The sequence below is a fragment of the Lacerta agilis genome, chromosome 5 (genome assembly GCF_009819535.1).
Source record: "Lacerta agilis isolate rLacAgi1 chromosome 5, rLacAgi1.pri, whole genome shotgun sequence".
Classification (NCBI taxonomy): Eukaryota; Metazoa; Chordata; class Lepidosauria; order Squamata; family Lacertidae; genus Lacerta; species Lacerta agilis.
This window is the reverse complement of record NC_046316.1, coordinates 89884306-89905117: the sequence shown is the minus strand read 5'-3', so window position 1 is coordinate 89905117 and position 20812 is coordinate 89884306. Positions and strand designations below refer to the sequence as shown.

Below are 20812 nucleotides of genomic sequence, written 5' to 3'. Positions count from 1 at the left end.
GGTCCACCTCATAAAAGGATTTTCCAAAAAAGGAAATGGCAGCCGCCTGAATTCGAAGAGTCTTGGGGGCCCTGCCCTGCTGAAAAAGGAAAGCCAGGTACTCCAGGACCTGGGCTGTTGTGGGGGGAACTACTGACGAGGCCGACCCTGACTGGCGAATGAAATTATTGAAATCAGCCCAGGCCTTTTTGTATGACCTGAGTGTAGAAGGGGCGGCGGACGCCGCTACTCCTTGGAGCACTAGCTGTTGCCAAGGCTCCACAAGTGGACCGGGAAATGCTCCGGAAGCTCCCGCGCCTCTGGGGCCAAGGACCTGAACCGCTCGACCTGGAAACGGGACAGAGCGTCAGCAATGTCATTAGAAATACCTGGGACAAAGCGGGCCGAAAAAACTATGTTGTGCCGGAGACAATGCAAAACAAAAACGCGCAATAGGGCAGACACCCTCGGGGAACGCGACGACTGCTTAGCCAGGACGCTCACCACCGCCTGGTTGTCAGTCCAAAAACAGACTCGACGATCCCTGAACTCCTGGACCCATAGATGAACGGCAACCGCTATGGGAAAAAACTCAAGAAACGTCAAGTCTCGCGTGATATCTTCCCCTAACCAGTCCTCCGGCCATCGCTCAGCGCACCAACGGCCCTTCCAATAGAGGCCAAAGCCCAGCGAGCCGGCAGCGTCTGAGTGAACCTGAAAATCGTTGCGGAGGTTCAAGACTTCCTGCCACAAAGATATCCCGTTGTATTCCTGCAGGAATACCAACCAGTTCTGAAGGTCCTCCTTCACGTCCTTGGGCAAACGAATGTAATGGTGAGGTGCTCTAACGCCTGCCGTGAGCCTTGCCAAGCGAGAACAAAACGGTCTCCCAGGCGCAACTACACGGCAGGCAAAGTTCAAATGGCCCAGCAACGACTGGAGCTGCCTCAGAGTCAATTTGGTAAGAGGAAGGACTCCCTCTATCACCTCCTTGAGGGTGGCGATTTTATCCGCTGGCAGGCTAGACGTCTGGGCGACTGTGTCTAGCAAAATGCCTAAGTAGACCAGCCGGGTAGTCGGGCCCTCGGTCTTAGCCGCCGCCAACGGGACGCCCAGCTCCTCTGTGAGCGATGCGAAGGCTTGCAACAGAGCCACACAGTCGCCAGTATCCGGCCCCGATGATAAAAGAAAATCATCGAGATAATGGGTCACGCCAGGAAGACCCGTTTTGTGACGAAGAGCCCAGTCCAGGAAGGTGCTGAAGGCCTCGAACGCCGCACAGGCTACAGAGCAGCCCATGGGCATGGCCTTATCTACGTAATAGGCACCCTCAAATTGAAACCCCAGGAGCCAAAAGTCCTGTGGGTGAATGGGCAAAAGGCGAAATGCAGACTCCACGTCGCATTTTGCCAGAAGGGCCCCGGGGCCAAATTTCCTAATTAATCTAATCGCCTGATCTAGGGTAGCATATTTCACTGAACAAAGTTCCGACGGAATCATGTTATTCACCGAGGTGCCCCTCGGGTGTGAGAGGTTATGGATCAAGCGGAACTCACCAGGGGCCTTCTTGGGCACTATGCCCAGGGGGGAAAGATGTAGCTTAGGAAATGGAGGAGCTGCGAAAGGGCCGGCCATGCGTCCCAACGCGATCTCCTTTGCTATCTTTTTCCTAGCTACTTCCGGCAACTCCCTCACTGCCTTCTGGTTCGCAGAATTCCGAGCCACTGGGTCCGAGGCCACGGGAATCCGGAAACCATGGGAAAACCCTTCCCGCAGGTAGGAAGCTGCCGATTGATCAGGGTAAAGGGACAACCAACGCAAAAGGGGCTGAAGGCGAACCGGGGTGGGCGCCAATTCAGTGAGGGCATCAATTGGAGGCGGCGGGTGGGGGCTGCGGGGTGGACTTTGCGGCCTTCTGGGCGCCTCCTTTCCCCCCCCGAAAGGACCGCCCGCCCCGAAAGCACGAGTTTATCGGGTGCGGCCCCGCGCACCTTTCACAGATGTGAGGGAAGGGGCAGACAGGGCGCTGGCACGTCCCTTTGTTAAATGCCCAGCAGCAAAACCTGCGGCCCGACTGAAGTGTGGGTTGTTTAGTCCTGCCCTGCTCAGGGGCCTTCTTGAGAACGTGGGGCGCCACGTAGGTGGACCAGATGTCTATGTCCCTGCGATCCCAGCGGGCCGACGGGATCCGATGAGCCCTGGTCCTAAACTTTTTGTCATAGGTGATGGCCGCCGTCTCGCCAGCCATTGCATACGCCATGCGCACGATGGACTGGTAGACTAGAAGATGGAGTGCTCTCCGCGGATAAGAGGCCGAAACCACCCCAGCAAAGACTTGGAAGCAGTCAAGCCAGCGCTCAAAAGTCCGCTCTGTCCTGGCCGCACCCGCCCGTTTTCTGGATGGAACAACTGTTCTCTCCAGATCCGGGCGCCCATCCTCGGGTGGGTCCAACTTGAAGATGTCGACATATCGACCCTCAAGAATCCTATTCCTGATTTTTGAGGACAGGTGACTGCCAGGAATTATGTCCTTTGCCCTATTGGTTGATCTGATGGGATCTGGTACTGGGACGCCTCCCTGGTACTCCAATGGGGCCCCATACTTTGCCCTATGAGAATTGGCCCGCCTCTGCAGGGCCCAGCTGGGGAGGCCTGGGGTCGACTCACCAAAGCCCCAGTAAAGCCCACTGTCCGCCCCCTGTTCCCCATCGGAACTGGAAGAGGTTGTACCTGAAGTAGACAAGGAATCCGCATCCCGTCTCTTCTTGCCACGGTGCCCGCAACAGCGCTTGCGCCGACGCTTCCCTCCGGCCGAAGTCTTGGACCGCACTGGAAGGCTGTCTTCCACTGAGGAGTCGGAGGCTGGCTCTAGCTGAGGAACTCCCACGACCACAGGTGCTGGGGCAAGTTGGACTGGGGCTGCCAAATCCGGCCCTGGCGGAAGGGGGTTGCTCTGGCTCCTCCCGGCACGCCTGCCAGCAACCGATTTGTTGCGACACTTCCTGGCCGGCGCCACCCCTGGTTGCGATGACTGGACGTCCGCTGTCGAGGCCACCTGCTGCGAGACCTGGGTTGCTGGACCTGTGACAACTGAACCAACAGAAAGGCGTGAGGCAGCAGATGCTCTCTTTTTCCCTATTCTGGGCTGCTTCCCCCGCTTCTGTGTGGGCTGTGAACTGCCCGCCACCTCCTGGCTGGGGGTCACCGCAACCTGAGTCTGAACCGGCGCTGGGGACGGGGGCAAGACCAAAAAGGGCTCGGCCATCCCCGACACCACCCCCGATGGGGGGACAAAGTCCTCATCGTCGCTAGAAGCCGACGTGGCTTGGAACTGCTGCTCATCAGGCGGGGGAAAGTCCCCCTGGGAGGTACCCTGCGGGGTTGAGCTACGCATGAGACCTTCCATACCCGATTCGAAGCGAGCCAACGCCGCAGGATCACTGGCCAAAGTGGCCATAAACGCTTCTACGCGACCTAAGGTAGCGCCAGGCGTGGAGGAACGCAAGGCCTGAGACGGTCCACGAATCTTACGTTTCGACGTCACCTCGACCTCTACTTGGGTAGAAGCCTCCTTTTGCGCCATCGTGCCTGACGGTCAGAAGACTGCTGGGTGCTGCTGCAATTCCACTGGAGCACCCGAGCAATTATTTTCTTAAAGCCGTGCAATACCAAACTGGCCACTCGGGGCACCAGCGGGATGCAGCACAAAAAACCAAAAAAAAAAAAAAAAAAAACTCAAATTGACTGTAGCTGCAGTAACCACCTGCAGCCACCAGGTGGCAGTGCACCGGTATGAGCAAGACCAAAGGAACTCTTGGCTGGTGCAGTGCAGCAATCGGCCACTAGAGGCCAGCCAAGAGCACCAAGAAGCAAAGAGGGAGGGGGAGGAGGGGGAGCGCACTCACAAAATGGCGCTCCCGCCAGGAAAAGCAGCCCCGCGACGCCGATCGCGGGGCTGGGAATCGCCGGCAGGGCCTCCCTGCAAGCCCCTGCCGGGCTCAGGAAGGGCTTTCAGGCTGGGAGGCAGGGAGAGCGGCGGCTGAGGTGCCGGGAGAAGCCCGGGGAGCCGCCGATCAGCTGTAGCGCGGGCCAGGCCTTCCCGGCCCCGCGCTAGCCGCAAGAGGCCCAGGCAGGCGGCAGGAGCTAGCTGCAGGCCGTGCAATCGGCCGAAGACCCCAGGGACAGAGGGGGCCGCCGCGCTAATCAGCGGCGGCCGAAACCAGCCACCGCAGGGACCTGCAAGCCCCCCGACCCAGGTAAGAGAGCGAGGGGGGGAGGGGACAAGCGGCAAGTGTGCGGCCGAGCTCGGGGGGTGCCCCAAACGCCGGCGCACGACTGAAGGAGCCCGGCGATCGCCGCGGCTCAGCGGCAACAGGAACGGTTGCTCCACAGGGTGTACGGTCCTGCGCTGCAGAGACCGCACGGATAACCAGGAGCGCAGGGGAGGAAGCACCAATGCGAAGGCTTCCTCACGAGGAGGCCGCGCTGCCTCTCGCCACGGCAAGAAGGCCGGGCCTCCGGGCAACCCCCACAGGCAAGCCCAGCGAAAAGAGAGGGCTCGGAGGGGAAGGCTGGGCTGGAAAGAGGGCGCACGAAAAATGGGGTCTGCAAACTTGCCCTAGATAACTAAGGAGAAGGGATGTGGGGGTTGGTGGGGGGTGGGGGAAGGGGGGCGAGGGAGACGAAGGGGGGGATACTTAAATTCGAAGAGCAGGGGAATAACGGGGGCAGTGGGGAATTAACAGGCAAGGAGGCTAAGAAAAGGCAATCAGTAAGAGGGTTATCAGATAGCGAAAGCAAAAGAAGCAATACAACCGTAGTCTTAGCTCAGCGACCGGTGTGATCCGAAGCTCGAAGCCAAGAGGGGGATCACCCTGCGTGCAGAGGATTATAAAGGACTCTGACCTGTCCATCACAAATTGCTACATCTCACTTTGCCCAGTAACTCCGCCTGACCAATCCTGACTAGGCCAGCGTCCAGCCACTCCCTACAGGTCAATTTAGTGTCTTGCCAGGCCCCGACCGCAACACGTGCTCTTACTCAGGGTAGAACCCGATTTGGGGAGAAAGACTTACAGAAGCCTCTGCACAGTCAAAGGTGAGAAAGCCGGATCGTAGGTGTAAACTGGTGGAGAGATACTCTTTAATAAGACAGCCAACAGTATCACGGCTAAAGCCTTAAAACTGCAAATCTGAAATAAAGAGACCCCAGCAATTGCTACCAACTATTTACTCTCTGTTCCCTACCCTCCGCCCCCTACCCAAGATGGTCCTCACCAGAAAGCACTGTAAGGATATGGGAATTGTGTTAACATCACCCCAGGATGAGAAGGGGCCCCAAAGGAGGCAAAGTAAAATCACCAATTATTTCTCCCACAAAGAAGGGGACAAGAGCGCCCAGAGTGAGCTCACTTTAAAAGAAGTCACCCCCTCAGCACTGGATTGGTCAATCCAATGCAAAGACCTACAAACTGAACATGAAAGCACAAGCTATTCTATGAGCCTGGCACAGGAACTTGCTCTAGCCGAGAACAACATGACAAGTAACTTGTTCAATATTAAGGACATTAAACCTCAAAAATCACCGCAAAAACCCAGGAAAAACCACCAAGGACATCAAGGACACTGGCCCATAGTGAGTGCTGATAGTACGGAAGAGCAGGGTGACCAGTTGCAGAACCAGCTACAACAGATTTGCACGGACCTTCTCAATATTAAAAACTTTTTAGCAGTAACAAATGGGTTACTCCTGACGCTTGTGGACAATTTTAAACAGACAGATAGAGTACCAGATCACGTCCCTGAGGCAGATGCTAGAACCCATACATTATGCAATGTCAAACCAAGCAAGAGAAGACCCAAAATGAAGAAAAGTAAAAATATCAAAAACATAAAGTGGTTCAGAAGAACCCAACACATTAGCAAAAATCAGCTCCCAAGCTCCATGTATCAAGAATGGATGGAACCTGGTCCTAAACCCAAAAAAGATTGTATTCGCAAACTATCCTAAACCGCTGAGCCCCTGCATAGGGATAGACCGTGTGAAACATCTGTTGACTATCATAAACGGTATCTTACCGGGGGTAGTTAAGCAGACGATCTATAGAATATCTATATCAAGACAATCGGTACGAGCCCTGATTACCTTTACTGATTACAACACGGTTAACTTTATCCTGAGAATAAGGAATCTATTTAAAAAGAAAAGAACAGAATTATCAAGAATCTTTGAAAACAGCTCCACCAATCTCCCTACTGGCAGCCAAGAGGGAAAGGAGGACAGGAGCAGAAGAACAAAAAGGTAGAGCACATCAGCAACAAAATAGGAGTCAAGCGCAAAAGCGGGAGCATGCAGAATACGTTGCACTAAAACTCAAGAAGGAAGCCACTGCCCCTCCAGAGAGTCTATCACACTTGAGTGCCAGAGAGGACTCTGTCTCCTCAGAAGAGGATGCCTTAATAAATCGATTTTGGACATTACAACTGCCAGCTGAAACTGAAATCCTGAAAAGACTGGACACACTGAGAAGCAGACTGGTCAGAAAGGAGGACCATGACAAGACTACGGAGGGCCCATATATATGGCCCATATCCCCTAAGTGCTCAGTGGATAAGAGGACGGTGGGTGGCTCCTTCAAATGCGTAGATTCGGAACTTCAAGTGCAGCCCCTACTGGTCTATGAAAAGGCAGAATTAAATCAGGCGACATCCCCGAGTGCATGGATCGGCTACCTTAAGCTCTCCCCCAATGAAACAGTTACTCCCGAAACTTCAAACCCTATACCAAGAGCAAAGGTATACCACCCTCCTATGAAGCAGATGCCCACTGACAGATCCAACGGGAGTGTTTTTTTAGACACAAAAGGACTGTTGGACTGCGTGGAATGGATGAATTGACACCACAGAGGGGCCGGGAATTAAAGCTGCTGTCCTGGTATATCGCAGGATGGCAAGCAAAGAAAAACAACCAACAATTTATAACATTCCTAAAGCAATACGATATTATCTTCCTGCAGGAGACTTGGCACAATGATCCCATCTTGCTTAATGGCTACTGCTGCCACTCTCTGCCCGCCACGCCATCCCTAAGGGGAGGCAGGCCAAGCGGAGGCCTAGCCAGTCTTGTCTCCACAGAGTTAGAACACTCCCTAAGGGTCCTACCAAGCTGCAATTCACTAGCAATGGCTGTCTTACTCAATCTAAGGAAAGAAGCATTATTGTTGGTCAATGTCTATCTGCCCCCCTGTAAAAAGAAATCCGTAGTTAAAGCCAACTGGGAAGAGCTGGAAGCGTTCCTAGAGCCCCTTGAATTCTCCTATCCATCCACCCCAATTATAATCGGTGGGGACTTCAACGCACGCATGGGAACAGATGATCACAACCTATACAGTCAATATAACCAGATCCAAGACCCTGGAAACACAACAGACATAGGTCTCACACGACTCTCCAGAGACAGTTGATGTAACTACTCGGGGCTATGCTTAGCCCAGGTTGCAAAAAGAAGGGAATTGACTATATTAAATGGCAACAAAGTAGGGGACCACCCAGGGGAATATACCCACTTTTCGAAGGCGGGAGGAAGCGTCATAGATTATATATTGATATCAATATTTGCCTATAACCAGTCTCTGCAGAGGAGGTAGCGAAACTAATTGCACAACTCAAGAACAACAAAGCTCCGGGCATAGACTATATACCTGCAGAACTCCTGAAGGCAAATATAGGCTGGTGGGCCCCCTTATTGGCAAGAATGTTCTCCTACATTGACTCTACAGGCATAATCCCCGACTGCTGGGCAGAGGCAATAATCATCCCAATCTATAAGAAAGGACCCACATCAGACCCGGAAAGTTATAGGCCCATCAGTCTCCTCCCTATACCCAGCAAATTATATGCCAAACACCTTTACATTAAATTAATTAAATTAATTAACTGGGTGGAATCCGAGGCAACTCTGGCGGAGGAGCAAGCCGGGTTTAGACAGGGCAGAATGACAATAGACCACTGCTTTGTATTAGCACACCTCATCGATAAATATGTCAAAAAAACAAACAAACACGTGGGATGCTATACGCGGCCTTCATAGACCTGAGGGCGGCCTTCGACTCAATTTCACGAGTCATACTTTGGGCCAAACTTAATGCAACTAGCATTAATAAAAGACTATTGGGGTTGATAAATTGCCTTTACAAAGATACCAAGCTTTATGTAAGAACATCACTTAATGGGCAACTCATCGGCCCTATTACAGCCACCAAAGGGGTCAAACAAGGTTGCATTTTAGCCCCGGCCCTATTTAATTTATACATCAATGACATGATCAACTGCCTAACAGCCCCGGAGTTCCATGCCCCCAAATTGGCTGAAAAACCAATTTCAGCGCTCCTGTATGCGGATGACGCAGTTCTCCTTTCACGAACTAAAATTGGCCTCAAAAGATTGATGAGGGAATTTTCGGCTTACTGCAGGAGAGAACAATTGGTGGTGAACTGCCAGAAAACTAAGGTTATGGTGTTTGCTAGGAGACACAGAACACACAGATGGGCAATGGATGATCAGATAATAGAGCAGGTCAAGGTCTTCAAATATCTGGGAATCGTCTTCCAGTCAACAGGGTTGTGGGTGGCACATCAAAAATATGTCAGTGAAAAAGCATCCCAAAGCGCTAAGATTCTGTCGCCTTTTCTATACAAAGGGAGGCAGGTATATCCCAGCAGCCTTAGAGGTATTCCAAGCAAAACCTCTGGCACAATTACTTACAGGGCTCCAATTTGGACGGGGAATCAGTGTAGCATCCTGGAAATGGTCCAATCAAAATTTCTAAGACAGATCTTTGCGGTTCCACCATGCGCACCAAATGCGGCTCTACGCCTTGAGGCCAGCCTTCCATCTGTTGAAACACGGACTTGGCAAAGAACATTAATTACTGGCTCCGTCTAAATCTAAATCCATCTGGGCTATTGCATCTAGTCACACAGGATGTACACAAAGCTCATGGGAAAAGGCTGTACACCAAAAACTCCTCTCGTGTGGCTTGCATGCACAGCATTTACTCACAATGGGCCTATCCAAGGCAAAAAGCCTCATAAAACAGCGCCTGAAGAATATCGAACAGCAAAATAACCTGGCCATCATTAAGAAATTCAGTGCATGGTACATTCATCTTCCCCCCTCCTACCTGGACTCCCAGGCGGCATACCTGTCCAATTTAACTATTCCAAAATATAGATGAGCTTTTACGTTGGCCAGATGAGATATGCTACCTTCCGCTGTTCTTGAGGCCGATTGTCAAAACACCATTCCAGAATCAACTCTGCCCCTGTGGAGTCGGTAATGTGGAGACTGTATCACATGTACTCCTGTCTTGCCCCTTACTTGAGGGAAGAGATCGTCATGCCACTTATACTCGCCATTCCGGGCCGCTCGCCCGAGGACATACTGTTTTTCCTCCTGGCAGACCAGAATACCCAGACAACGGAGAAGGTAGCCAGATTTGTTGAGAGGGCCATGAAATTGAGGCTGCCAGCTGAATAACAGTGCGCCCTCATAATTAAGATCTCATTATTCTTGTTTTAATTGTGCCGAATCCCGATTCAGCTCATTTTATTGGTTATATATGGTTTTTATCAGTATCTGTAATATGTGTCTTTCTGATGCAACGGCCTGTGGGCTATGCAAATAAATAAGTTTGTTTGTTTGTTTATCATGGCAAGACATTGTCATGTCTTCTGTTTCACAATTTTGGGGCTGAAAAAAATAAAAGTGTAAAACAGTTTGCTTTTCTGAAACTCTTTGCAACAACACTGTCTCTTTCACTTGGGGTCTTGGTGGACAACAAGCTTAACATGAGTCAGCAGTGTGATGCAGCAACAAAATGCTAATGCTGTTCTAGGCTGCATCAACAGAAATACAGTGGTGCCTCGCAAGACGAAATTAATTCTTCCGCGAGTCGTTTCGTATTGCGAAATTTCATCTTGCGAGACACCACTGTACTGTAGTCATAAAGTAAGCCATGCAGTACAGTAGCATGTTTTTTCCACATTTTGCGAGAAATAAGCCATAGTGATAGGAGCAAAGGAGAGTTCCTGCATCCTCTCTTTCTCTCCCTGCACTCGCTGGAGAATGCGCTCCTCCCTCCTGCCGATCAGCTGTGAGGCGCAGAACAGGCAATTCACCCATTGTCGCCTCCGTGGGCCCCTTCTCCCACGTGTCTGATTGCTGTCTCCCTTGCTTTTACCAAAGGCATAAAGAAGCCTTTTAAAACCCTGCTGCAGTGAGGGCTTTTTCCTTCTCGCTGTTTAACATTTTGTAGGTAAAGGACGGGCAGGTTACGTATCACACCCCATTTTTCTGCTGGCTCTATTGTTCCTTGTTGTTGCTGTTCAGTTGTTCAGTCGTGTCCGACTCTTTGTGACCCCATGCACCACAGCATGCCAGGCACCCATATCTTCCACTGCCTCTCACAGTTTGGCCAAACTCATGCCAGTCGCTTCGAGAACCTGTCCAACCATCTCATCCTCTGTCGTCCCCTTCTCCTTGTGCCCTCCATCTTTCCCAACATCAGGGTCTTTTCCAGGGAGTCTTCTCTTCTCATGAGGTGGCCAAAGTACTGGAGCCTCAACTTCAGGATCTGCCCTTCCAGTGAGCTCTCAGGCTGATTTCTTTAAGGATGGATAAGTTTGATCTTTTTGCAGTCCATGGGACTCTCAAGAGTCTCCTCCAGCACCATAATTCAAAAGCATCAATTCTTCGGCGATCGGCCTTCTTTATGGTCCAGCTCTCACTTCCATACATTACTACTGGAAAACCATAGCTTTAACTTTACGGACCTTTGTCGGCAAGGTGATGTCTCTGCTTTTTAAGATGCTGTCTAGGTTTGTCATTCTTTTCCTCCCAAGAAGCAGGCATCTTTTAATTTTGTGACTGCTCCTTAATTGCTACCATTTACCAAGTCAGCAAACTTCTGGTTTCTATCCTGCTGGCTCAATTGCTCCTTAATTGCTACCATCCTGTATTTTAACATTTGTTTGGGAGCCGCCCAGAGTGGCTGGGGAAGCTCAGCCAGATGGGTGGGGTACAAATAAATTATTATTATTATTATTATTATTATTATTATTATTATTACCATTTACCAAGTCAGCAATCTTCTTTGTTTTCTATCTCTTAGCATTTTCTGCCTTCATTTTTGTGTTGCGAAGCACGACCATAGACAAATTTGTTTTGCGAGACACCTAAACAACCGTAAAACCATTTCATCTAGCGAGTTTTTCATTGTGCGAGGCATTCGTCTTGCGAGGTACCACTGTATAGTGTCCAGATCAAGGGAAGTAATAGCTACATTTGTAAAGATAAACTTATTATATGCATTATAACACTATGACACCAGAAGGCACAGTGGAGTCCCATTTTTCGCCAAAGGAACTTCCATGTATGACATTTACAATGCGTTTAAGTGGAGAAGGATATCAGTAATAAAAATTGGGGAAAAACCTGATGATATAAGATTTAGTAACTGATTGGTTACAGCATCACCACTTAAATGATTATTCAAAATGAATAAAAAACGGATTTAATAAGGAAATTTCAAGGTTGGAAAAAGATTTACTGGGAAATAATGTGAAGTTACTTTCGAAAATGTATAAACTGTTGCTAGAATGGTATGCCAAAGATGAATAAGTTAAATCGGTAATGATACAGTGGGCAAGGGATATTGGGCTAAATATAAAATTCTCATCTTGGGGAAAATTATGGAGGGAAGATTTAAAATTAACAGCATGCTGTTAGTTGAAGGAAAACTATATGAAAATGATGTATCGTTTGTATCTAACACCTACTAAATTAGCCAAAATGTATAGAATTGCTATAAATATTTTTGGAAATGAAAGAGAAAGAAGGCACCCTCCACCATATGTGCAAGAAAACAAAAGCAATTTGGGAAATGATATAAATGAGTTGGGAAAAATACGTTTAAAATAACCTTTGTGAAAAAAGAAGCTTTTTTACTAGGAATTTAAGGTGCAGAAATACCAAAGGAGCAGAAACAACTATTTATGTATATGACAGCAGCGTGGATATTTTGGCCGAGAGAAAGAAAGAAGATAAAGTCCATACCAGAAAGAATGTTTGATAAAGATGATGGACTACGCTGAAATGGCAAAATGACCGGAAAGATTAGAAACCAAGAAGAAAAACTTTAATAAGGGGAAATTTATAAGTTCCCTTGGAGAACACTGTGAATAATTAAAAACATTGGCAGCATTGTAACAACACTTGTAATGTAAATGTTAATTTAAATGGAATAATGATGATGATGATGATAAATGTGTTTAACTGAATCTCTTCTTTGATGTGTCCAGATCCAGCCCTGCTCTGGAGGGTAGGACTCAAACCAGTGGTTTCATGTAACAAAAAGAAGATTCAGAAATAACATACGGAAAAACTTTCTGACAGTAAGAGCTATTTGACAGTGGAATGGTCTCCCTCAGGAGATTGTGGACTCTCCTTCTGTGAGTCAAGCAAATATGTTATGGGCAAGGGACCATATGGCAGGGATCATTGAGGGTTTTGAGGCATGATGGCATGCACTGGCTGAATATCAAGGGATGAAGGCTGAGAGCCCAGGGATTGGTGGTGAGTCAGAGAGAGTCTGTGGCAGCGAGAAGTCCAGAAGCAGAAGCAGAGGCAGAAGTAGGAGACAGGGGCGGCCAAGAAGCAGAGATAAGTTAGGCAAGTGAAGGAGCCATGGTATCTCCCCCTCCTACTGCAACAAGCTCCCCTCTCCCGGTGTGTCCCAGGACCAGAAGAGGTATGAAGAGGGAGGAGCAGAGAAGGGCAATTCAGTGGAGTCTTAGATTGCTTGGAAAGCACCTGGGGAAGGATGAGATCTAAACAGCTGTGGGAAGGAGGGGACCTTCACCCTCCACTACTGCCTCATGGTGGGGGGGAAGCCTACTGAAAAGAGTTGCTGTGGCCTGGCACCTGTCAGCAGGCCTTGCTTCTTCTAATATTCCAATTATTCTAATAGAAGTTATCTTCTGCAACGGGGAGCTCCCGTTGCTCGTCCAGCTCCTGCCCACCTAGCAGTTCGAAAGCACGTCAAAGTGCAAGTAGATAAATAGGGACCGCTCCAGCAGGAAGGTAAACGGCATTTCTGTGCGCTGCTCTGGTTCGCCAGAAGCGGCTTTGTCCTGCTGGCAACATAACCCGGACTGTCTGCGGACAAACGCTGGCTCCCTTGGCTATAGAGTGAGATGAGCGCCGCAACCCCAAAGTCGGACAAGACTGGACCTAATGGTTGGGGGTCCCTTTACCTTTACCTTGAAGAGTTATTATTATACTCTATGTGATTTATTGCTGGATGGCTCCCTGACACATAGCTGGAAAGGTCAGCCAGGCACTCATAAGGGCAGACCTTGGAAAGGCTACCTCTACCCATGTCAACCACTGAGGCTTGAAGATGGCCTGAGAACCTCCCAGACTTAGATGTTCTGCTCTCTGATCTGCACCACTAAGGTCAATCAGCTTGATGAGTACCAGTGGCAAATTACATTATCACTGGTGGCCCCAAACTTGAATGCTGATTGACCCACTTTCTTGCAGTCCTTAAGCAGTCCCTAAAATCTATTTTTTATCCCTCTAGCCCTTTATCAGTTTCAAAAATTTTTATAACAAAATCGAAAATTCTTTCTAGTAGCACCTTAGAGACCAACTGAGTTTGTTCCTGGTATGAGCTTTCGTGTGCATGCACACTTCTTCAGATACGTATCTGAAGAAGTGTGCATGCACACGAAAGCTCATACCAGGAACAAACTCAGTTGGTCTCTAAGGTGCTACTAGAAAGAATTTTCGATTTTGTTTTGACTATGGCAGACCAACACGGCTACCCACCTGTAACATAAATTTTTATGGTTTTATTCGATTCTGTTCTTATATTCTGTTTGTTCACTTGGCGTTCTTGGAGGAAACTGATTTTGTAGCTCCATCTCCAATCCAAATTTAGGCCCAGTTTTGGCAGACAAACTGCTTGAGTCGCCCTGTATGGTGTCGGGAGAGACAGTGGAAATGTATCTCTCACTCCTTGACTTTCTAGGACTAGGTCATCAAGACTGCTTCCTCCACCCTTCCCCTCAACTGCAGGAGGAGGAAGAGCCTCTCAGCCTTCTCCACCCCTGATTGTCAACATTATTCATTCACAGGTAGGTAGCCGTGTTGTCTGCCATTCTCGAAACAAAATATCTGAAGAAGTGTGCATGCACATGAAAGTTCACACCAAGAACAACTTAGTTGGTCTCTAAGATGCTACTGGAAGGATTTTTTGTTTTGTTTTGATCATTCATTCATTCATTCATTCAATTACTATACCACCCTATACCGAAAGGTCTCAGGGCAGTACACATAAAATATCAATACATAAATGAACACAAAACCAATGACCCAATTAAAAACAACCCCAAAAGAGCCAGCATTTTCAAAAAGGGTATAAGATGTAGATCAAGTCAAGCAAAGGCCTGGTTCAAAAGGAATGTTTTTGCTTAGTGCCTAAAGGTGTATAGTGAACATGGGTGGAGAAGGTCCCTCAAAATATTTTATTGGGGGGGGGGGGTCGAATAGAAGTTGGCACCTGCGCTTCTTACCTATTGTTTCCCTAAACTATTTTAATATTAGCAAACAGTTTCTTCCATTTTGAGTCAGAAGCCTTGACAAATGAAGAAGATTTTGAATCTTGGTGTAAATCATGAATAAAAGGAGAACTAATTTATAAGGAGTGAAATTATTCAGGGGTGTTACTCTTCCACTTTGAGCATGGAATCACCAACTGTTTAAAGCCAATGAGCACATTTGGAATTTTGAATAAGGAGGGAATAAATGAATTAGTGAATTTAGTATGGTGGGCACCATGCATTTGGGTCAGTCCCCACTCTCCCATATGAGCCCCCTCCAAAGAGGGGGAAGGAGGGGGAGAATGTACACATGCACACTTTGCTTTTCCTTTGAGTCTGGGTAAAAGTTGGATGAAGTACATATACCGGTAGATCAGAAAGAGGAAGCAGGAAAGACTATCACTCTTTCAAATTCCTCCTTCAGCTCTATGCACTTTTCAAGGGAGAAAAGAGGTAATCTCCTCTATTTGCACCAGAGAGGATTTTGGTGTGATCCAGCGGGGCCTTTCTCATATTCATTTTTTTATTTAATGAACATTTGGTACAAAATGGTTTCCCAAATATTTTTGTCACAAAATAGGTCTTAAGATAGCCTGGATTCTAATTGCAATTCATATTAATCAAACACCCTTTCATCTGCGTGACCCATTATATTCTCTGATTGTATTACATGACCTGCAATCACATTCCAAGGTTTCCTGTAAATGATGTCACAACCCTCATTGCTTATTTGTTTTTAATAACTGAGTATATATAAACAGAGAGTACTGCTGATGTCTCTGAGGAAAGCAAAAAGCCCTTAGAGAAAGAGAATTGAACCTGACCAGGCAACCTAGAAAGAATTAAGGAGAAAGAGACAGCAAGAGAAGGATGGAGATATGGGCATTTTTTATTGCTCTGCTTGTGGTTCTTCTGATTCTGCACTACCTGAAACAGCTTTGGTCACGCAGACATTACCCTCCAGGACCTCTCCAGCTTCCTCTCGTTGGAGCCATATGGCTGTTTGGATTCAAGATTCATGAAAATACTTTCATTCAGGTACTTATTGTTTAGTAATAACTCAGTCTGATGTCAGCAATTGTTTTATCTATTCCCCCCAACAATTGTGATATTTATGCTTAAACAATAGCATGGGTTAAAATGGTAAATGCCATAAGCCTCCTTCGTCAGAAGCTGTAAGCAATACAAATAATAGTAATAATGAAGATAATATTAGTAATAATATTGAAAAGCACAAAACCATATAAAAGTTGAAAATACGTATTAAAAATTACTGATCAAAATATTTAGTTATACTGTTAAACTGGGAAAGGAGGGAGAGAACACCCTCAAAAGAAGAGTGGTTTATGAAAATCTTGGAATATGCAGGGATGGCAAAAATTGATAAAAGATACAAATTTGGAATCTTTTAAAGAAGACTGGAAACCATTTTCAGTCATATAAAAAGTTATATCCCATATGCAGAGACCACAGTGGGGTTGAAGTGTAAGAAAACAGAATATATTAAGAAACATGTTAGAGAGGATGAAATTAGATAAGATGGAACTTTAAAATGCAATTGCATGTAATTCAAGTTATAAACAATGATGTTGGGTGAGTGGGAAGTCACTTATTTTGTTGAATTGGAATGTAATTGTTGAATAACAAATGTAACTCTATATGGGAAAAAAAAAAAATATTATTACAAAAAATAAAATAAAATACTGACCACATAGGTCCACAGCATTCATTCATGGCAGCCTCTCAACAGGTACTAACCTGCATGTGTTATTTCTGAAGCCTGGGGAAGTTTTCATCTTGTTTACTCAAACTAGAAGCACTTATAAAAAACAATTTAAAGACTAATATACCTAATTCTTCATAACTGATCTCTGCAGTTAACTAGGGTATTCATATTTTAGGAAACCACCAAAATTCTTCAGCTTTTTCCATTGTGTTTCCATACATCTGGGTGCTCTCTCACATTTTGCTGATTCCTGACAGGACATGTCAGGAATTTTCCTGATCTATGGCAAGCATACAGTAAATGTTAATCTCCAAGTAATACTCTCACCAGGATTACAAGACCAGGGCTGTGAAATCAGCTTCAAAGAGTCATTTAGAAAGCACCAACTGCAGGTGTAAAAAAAATACTCAACCATCAGATATGAATGCATTACCTTTTAAAACATTGGAATTGGTAATAATCTCTAGCCCAGACATATATCTTCTTAACGCTTTGCCATATATATGTGTGGTGGCAATGTTTTTGTTGTGGGCCACCGTGAGTCTAAAACTTCACCCAGTGCTCTAGCCCAGCCTATGGCAACCTGATACCCTCCATATTTTTTGGACTATGATGCTCATCTGCCCCAACCACCATGGCCAACAGTCAACAATGATGGGAGTAGCAGTTCAAAAGCATCTAGTGGGCTACAGTTTCCACATCCCTACACACAAAATAATTGTGGGAAGATCATTTTCTGGCGCAAGAGGGCTGGTCACTATGAAGTGCCTCTGCTGCTCTGATCCTAGGCAGAGGCAACATGGACGGCAGAGAGTAAAATAAATGGGTTGAAAGGGAGGGAGGGAGGGGAGGAGGAGATGATAGGAAGAGAACTTCACATATTTTTGTATTTGATTTCTGTTGGAAGCCGCCCAGAGTGGGCGGGGTACAAATTATATTATTATTATTATTATTATATTATTATTATTATATTATTATTATTATATATTGTGGAGCTGCAGAGGTGAGGGAGACTGAAGCTCTCGTATTAAGTTGAAATATCCAACTGCGTTTTTTGAACTCATCATTCATCTCCTCTCTTTTGACCCAAATGGCAGCTGGGAAAGCAATATGGAAATATTTTCACCCTATGGATAGGACATCTACCCATTGTAGTACTGTCTGGATTCCAAGCAGTGAAAGAAGCTCTCACTGAACACTCTGAAGAATTAGACGAGCGACCAGAGTCTCTTTTCCTTAAGGCTATAGCAAAAGGAGAGGGTAAGTAGTGAAGAATTTCTACTGCTATTTTCCCAAGAGAAAACATTTAAAGGGCTGTCCAGAAAAAAAGATTCTCTATTATTGTTGTGCTAAACAGGAAATGGCTTACTTAGGAGCCAACACCTAGGGGCAGAGGTCCCTTCAGTGCCGCCCTATAATATTCGAGGGGACCAGGCTCCTCCTAAGTTCATGGCAATTGCCATTCTAATGGTGGGCATGAGCCACATCATGTGATTGATAATGTGAGGTGGGACTCATTTGCCCCCTCTCCCATATTTTATTCAATTTGGCACACCTGATGGATTCCAACTAACAAGTGCTTTGTGGAAGTAGCAATTGGACTGCACTATGGTTAGATTCAACTACAGGTAGAAGTTTGTTGCCTGTTGCAATTCTAATGCATTTACTATCCTGGGCCTCAGTGCTGGATGAAGAGCTTGAACTCTAAGTTCTTTCTGCTGAAGGCTTTGATGCCTGCATCAGATTGGTACCTTGCTGAGGCACAGGTTACAAGGAATAGCAATTTCATAAGAGGCAAAGATACACAGATAAATACCAGATGACTCTTGGAAACTGGTGCCTGCATGGGCTTGATGAGGTGGTGGGCTAGAGAGAACAGGTTCATAGATCCATCCATAGCTCCTGGATCCATCTTGGCTGCTAGAAGCCCAGGTGACCTCCTTGCCTTCTACCAGCTCCAGCTAGAAAGGCAGCTTTGGCTAGTAAGACAGCAAAAGTAGTTTCTGGATCAGGATAGCCTAACTACTGTCATCCATAACAAAATCAAAAATTCTTTCTAGTAGCACCTTAGAGACCAACTGAGTTTGTTCCTGGTATGAGCTTTCGTGTGCATGCACACTTCTTCAGATACACTGAAACAGAAGTCACCAGATCCTTAAATATAGTGGGGGAGTGGGGAGGGGTATTACTCAGAAGGGTGGTGGGAATGGGTGATAGGCTGATAAGTGTGGAAAACCTGTTGACGACTCTAAACGGCTGCAATTAGTCTTGCAGGGAAAGGCAAGGGGTGAGATGGCTAAGGATGGCTTTGTTATGTATAATGAGATAAGAATCCAATGTCTTTGTTCAAACCAGGTTTCTCCATGGTTTTAAGTTTGGTGATTAGTTGCAATTCAGCCACTTCTCTTTCCAGTCTATCTACTGTCATCCATGCGCTGCTTACCTCCAGGCTCATTATAGCTGATTTAGGGCTTCCCTTGAAGCAGCGCCTGGCAAAAAATGCATTGACTTCTCTGCTTATGGGGGCAGGACATGGCCAGCATGTTGTGCCACTGGCTGACCATTAGCAAAGTTCAAGGTGCTGGTTGAACAAAGAGCCTACACAACTTGAGATCACTATACACTCTTCCAATAAGCTTTTCAGTTTAGATCTTTCTCAGTTTTGCTTCTTTCCAGCCCTCGCTTCCTCTGGGAGGTTGAGTGGAATATAAATGTAATAATGAATACAGTTAAAACTCAGATCTCGAACGCCTCCATTTTGAAATGTTTCAGTTCCCAAACACTGAAAAACCCGGAAGTAAATGCTCAGTTTTATGAATGTTTTGTGGAAGCGAACGTCCGACACAGCCTCCACTTGAGAGCAGGAATCTCCTGCAATCAATTGGAAGCCGCACCTCAACTGATCGTATTACGTTCAACAACCAGGTTTGACTGTAATACTACTACTACTACTACTACTAATAATAATAATATAATAATAATAATAATAATACTGTTGTTGTTGTTCAGTTGCTGTTGTTCAGTCGTGTCCGCCTCTTCGTGACCCCATGGACCAGAGCATGCCAGGCACCCCTATCCTTCACTGCCTCCCGCAGTTTGGCCAAACTCAGGCCCGTCGCTTCGAGAACACTGTCCAACCATCTCATCTTCTGTCGTCCCCTTCTCCTTGTACCCTCCATCTTTCCCAACATCAGGGTCTTTTCCAGGGAGTCTTCCCTTCTCATGAGGTGGCCAAAGTACTGGAGCCTCAACTTCAGGATCTGCCCTTCCAGTGAGCACTCAGGGCTGATTTCTTTAAGAATGGATAGGTTTGATCTTCTTGCAGTCCATGGGACTCTCAAGAGTCTCCTCCAGCACCATAATTCAAAAGCATCAATTCTTTGGTGATCAGTGTTCTTTATGGTCCAGTTCTCACTTCCATACATTACTACTGGGAAAACCATAGCTTTAACTATATGGACCTTTGCCGGCAAGGTGATATCTCTGCTTTTGAAGATGCTGTCTAGGTTTGTCATTGCTTTCCTCCCAAGAAGCAGGCGTCTTCTAATTTCGTGACTGCTGTCACCATCTGCAGTAATCATGGAGCCCAAGAAAGTAAAATCTCTCACTGCCTCCATTTCTTCCCCTTCTATTTGTCAGGAGGTAATGGGACCAGTGGCCATGATCTGAGGGTTTTTTATGTAGAGCTTCAGACCATATTTTGCACTCCTCTTTCACCTTCATTAAAAGGTTCTTTAATTCCTCCTCACTTTCTGCCATCAAGGTTGTGTCATCAGCATATCTGATATTGTTCATATTTCTTCCGGCAATCTTAATTCTGGCTTGGGATTCATCCAGTCCAGCCTTTCGCATGATGTCTTCTGCATATAAGTTAAATAAGCAGGGAGACAATATACAGCCTTGTCATACTCCTTTCCCAATTTTGAACCAATCAGTTGTTCCATATCCAGTTCTAACTGTAGCTTCTTGTCCCACATAGAGATTTCTCAGGAAACGGATGAGGTGATCAGGCACTCCCATTTCTTTAAGAACTTGCCATAGTTTGCTGTGATCAACACAGTCAAATGCTTTTGCGTAGTCAATGAAGCAGAAGTAGATCTTTTTCTGGAATTCTCTAGCTTTCTCCATAATCCACCGCATGTTCACAATTTGGTCTCTGGTTCCTCTGCCCTTTCGAAATCCAGCTGGCACTTCTGGGAGTTCTCGGTCCACATACTGCTTAAGCCTGTTTGTAGAATTTTAAGCATCACCTTTCTCGTGTGTGAAATGAGCGCAATTGTGCAGTACTTGGAGCATTCTTTGGCACTGCCCTTCTTTAATAATAATACTGTATTGGCCTGAATATACACCATACATGCAATTAAGCTGCACCTTTAAAATTCAACTGGGGATAGTATACCCTAATTTATGCTACTGCCTTAAAATTAGGTTACAGGCTGAAAAT

General features: G+C 46.5%; 1 pseudogene; it reads left to right on the top strand.

The window, feature by feature from the left end:
• Nucleotides 1–20812, top strand: part of LOC117047553 — a 79446-nt pseudogene that overhangs the window by 28682 nt on the left and 29952 nt on the right.